The sequence below is a fragment of the Portunus trituberculatus genome, chromosome 18 (genome assembly GCF_017591435.1).
Source record: "Portunus trituberculatus isolate SZX2019 chromosome 18, ASM1759143v1, whole genome shotgun sequence".
Taxonomy (NCBI): Eukaryota; Metazoa; Arthropoda; class Malacostraca; order Decapoda; family Portunidae; genus Portunus; species Portunus trituberculatus.
Genome location: NC_059272.1, coordinates 3,786,175 through 3,790,183, shown reverse-complemented (window position 1 = coordinate 3,790,183; position 4,009 = coordinate 3,786,175). Strand labels below are relative to the sequence as shown.

At 38.8% G+C, this 4,009-nt stretch overlaps 1 non-coding gene across 1 annotated transcript; it reads right to left on the bottom strand.

Annotated features, from left to right (window-relative positions):
• Positions 1–3,644: 3,644 nt before the first annotated feature.
• Positions 3,645–3,759, bottom strand: Trnal-caa. Its single transcript has 2 exons — positions 3,722–3,759; positions 3,645–3,689 (listed from the first exon to the last, which is right to left on the bottom strand). It is a non-coding gene; the product is annotated as a tRNA-Leu (tRNA).
• Between the last annotated feature and the right edge of the window lie 250 nt (positions 3,760–4,009).

Below are 4,009 nucleotides of genomic sequence, written 5' to 3'. Positions count from 1 at the left end.
GCCTGATGACGCCTTCCTTGACCCGCGTGCCGCCAGGTGACCCGCGCCCTCGCTCACCTGGATCAATTTGCATGTATGAATGTATGAATTTGAATATCTACTTTACTAGAATATTTCTCATGTTACCATAGTTTTCATAGACTTCCACCTCTTCCTCTTCCACGTCCTCCTCCTCCTCCTCCTCCTCCACTTCTTCCAATTCATATTTATCTCACACAAATGCAAAGAATCTTAGGAAAAATCACGAACGAATTAACGGAACGAAAATTCCTTAGTATAAACACACAGCAAGTCACTTTTGAACCTACTGAGAGGAGCTGCGGAAGATCAGGATGAGCGTGCAGCTCCGGGAAAGCCTCTGAGTGAATAGTTAATAGTTTAGCTGGTTTGGGTGGGCCGTGGCGGGTCTGGTCTGGTCTGGCGGTCTCTCCTTTGTGGTCACCTTTATTATCATTTTTTTTTTCTTCTACTGAATGACCACGAGAAAGGAATGGGGAGGTAGGTGGTGGTGGTAGTGAAGGAAAAGAGTAACAGAATTCAAAGAAAGGGAAGAACAGAACAAGAATAACAAGGAGAACCATGATAAGAAAACAGCTTATAGAGAGTTGAAATCAAACTTTTTCCACCTCAAACTCATTTACTTTTGAAGCCTGGAACTATACTGTATATATATTTGAGTTGTCTAGAGTTGTCCAGAAAGTGAGAGAAATATTGATATTGATATGCAGTATACATTTTAGGATAAATTATGTGTACATGACTTATGGCTAAAGGTCCAATAACCCATAACTTTAGAAGGAATTAAGGTTAACATAAAAACACACCATAGGACTAGACGACCATAAGAAATAAAGGCTACACTATACATAATTATATAACACATACACAGAAATCAACATTGACATTTGTGTATAAGAGTAATGCACAAAGTGATATGAGGAACAACAGAATCTCAAACAAGTATAAATGATAAATAAAAAAAAATCACAAAACATTATATTTATCAAAAACGTTCTGGACAATTTTTGACATGAAGGGTTTGTAGCTCTGACATAAAATAATTTCTTCTGGCAAAGCGTTCCAGTGTTTACTTCATCTTCTTTCGTTTTTGAGAGAGCGTTGTCCTGCACAGTTGTTATACGTAGATTGTGTTGCCTGGGAGTTACGTTGTGGGGAATTGATGTGAAGCCAATGCCTCTAGGTAGTGAGTATACAGAGTTATGTACAAAAATGTGAGTGTATAATGTCTGGAAGTTTTAACATTTCTTGGTCTTTGAAGATGCAATTTGTGTGATCATAACGATTTTTAAAGGGCATAATTCATAGTAGTTTCTTTTTCACAAATGAGAGAGAGAGAGAGAGAGAGAGAGAGAGATGATTTATGGAGTGTGACGTGGGGCAGTGAGGGAAGGGCACCTGAACACACCTGGCTTACCCCTTGCCTCTTCCCTCCTCTCCCTCCTCCCTACCTTCCCTCCCTCCACCTTACCGTCATCCTTTCCTTCCCTCCGTTAATTCCTCCTTCGCTTTCTTCTGCTCTTGTGTTCCCACCTATTATCCATTCTTCTTTCTCTCTTCTTTCTCCTTTTCTTTTTCTTTTTTTTTTTTTTTTACTTTTCTATCCCTCCTGCTATCCATTTCTCCAGTCTCTCTCTCTCTCTCTCTCTCTCTCTCTCTCTCTCTCTCTCTCTCTCTCTCTCTCTCTCTCTCTCTCTGTTCCTCTTTTTTTCTCTCCTTCCATTTTTCTTACCATTTCTTTTATTTTCCGTTCCTTATTTTCCTTCCGGCTATCTTTCTTTTCCTTTTTCTTTCTTATTTTTTTTCATTTTGCCTTGTCTTCCTTCTTTCATCCTTTCATTATTCTTCTCTTCCTTCTTTATTTCCTCCTTCGTCATTCCTTTCCTTCTGGTTGTTTCTATTTTCTCCAGTTTTCTTTTTTTTTCCTTGTTCCTCTTTGTTTTGTCTTCCTTTCTTTATCATTTCCTTCATTACTTCATTTCGTGTACTTCCTCTTCCTTCTCTTCTTTCTTTCCTTCTTTTATTTCCTCCACCTCATTTTATTTCTTCTCAATATTTTTTCTCTTACTTTTACTTTTCCACATCTCTCTCTCTCTATCTATCTATCTATCTATCTATCTATCTATCTATCTATCTATCTATCTTCACGTCTCAAATGTAAACACTTCATTCTCCTCCTCTTCATTCATCTTTCTTATCATCGTTTATCACTCTTCCGTTTCATCTGTTATCCATGTTTTTTCTCTCTTTATTCACCATCATCATTTCCTCATTTTCCTGGATTTTAATCTCCCTTCAAGTGGAATTTGTCTAGATTTGTCATGTTCTTATATTTCACTTTTCATTTTTTTTCTCTCTCTCTCTGTCTCTCCTTCTTTGATGATTGATGGATTAAGTTAGAGAGAGAGAGAGAGAGTGTGTGTTAGAAGTGTGTGCATTGTGATTTTCTCTCTCTCTCTCTCTCTCTCTCTCTCTCTCTCTCTCTCTCTCTCTCTCTCTCTCTCTCTCTCTCTCTCTCTCTCTCTCTCTCTCTCTCTCTCTCTCTCTCTTTTTATCTATCTATCTAACTCCACCATTAGCTATTTACATTAAAGAAGATCATTTTTTTCAACTTATTTTATTCATTGCCATGGCTAGACATAACTTTTATAATATTTAGTGGTTATTTAATAATTACACAGGCCACAACAGAACTAGCGGTCCTCACGAAATGGCCTGACCTGCAGCTACCGAGAAAGCAATAGTAATAGAAAATAGAAGTAGAAAATTTATTACTTTCTCTGGTAAACTGTGGAGCTCCCTGCCTGCTTCTGTGTCTCCGTCTTCCTATACGATTTGACTGCTTTTAAGAGGGAGGTTTCAAGGCATTTGTTCCTTAATTTTGACTAATTCTCTACTACTCTCTAAGGGAACCAGCACTTCAGTTGGGCCTTTTTTATATTTTGTTGCCCTTGGCTTGTTTCCCTCCTGCAAAAAAAAAAAAAAATATTCCGAAAGGGGACTGAGCAAGGAGGGTTTATAATGCCAATGATCTGCCAATAAAGTCACTTAGTTTGCTCGCTTTCTTCACGACTTCTGAACATTGTTAGTGTAGGTTTTAAGTTGATTTTTTTTTTTTTAATATTGTTGCTCCTAAATCGATTCATCTGTCTATGTTTTCGAGTTGTGTACACCGTTTATTGTAATGTTTGCTTTTATTTTCCAGTTCGATATCCGATATGAAACACTTTACATCTATTCATAGCTAACACGGCGGACTATTCTATTGGGCGTGCACCTATAGGCATTTTAACCCCTTCAGTACCATGACATGTTTTCATATTTATTCTGCTTACCATTTGGTGGTTTTATAAAGCTTCAGAAACACGAGGGGGAATTGAAATAGACCCTGGCCATTAATTTTCTGACCTCCATAGACCTTCCTAATGTAAATAAAATCGTCTAATCACACCCAAAACTCATGATGAAAATATGGCCAAGTACTGAAGGGGTTAAACTCTTGCCATCTATCCACACACGACGATCCCACACCGAGCAGCCCAAACAAACCACCACTCTTCGCTTATCCGCATTAAAACTATTAGACAAGTTTGTCCCATCGTGACAACTTATCGAGACTAAATTAATGTCAGAGGTGGGATTCGAACCCACGCCCTCAGAGAGGACCAGAATGCCCGCGCTTCCTTATCGAGGAAGAAGTTACCTTGAGTCTGGCGCCTTAGACCGCTCGGCCACCCTGACTGATGTTTATTGCGGCGCGGCTGTGTGACTTGAATGTCGGAGAGAGAGAGAGAGAGAGAGAGAGAGAGATTTTCTAACTCGATAAGGTAGTTTTCAATCGTTCAGTTAGATATTAAGTAATCAGTCAGTGAGTCAATCAGTCAGTTCAGCTATTCAGTCTGTCACCAAATCAGTCAGTCAGTCAGTCACCAAATAAGTCAACCAATCAGTCACTCACTCAGGTAAGAAAAGCAGGGAATCGTGATAAGAC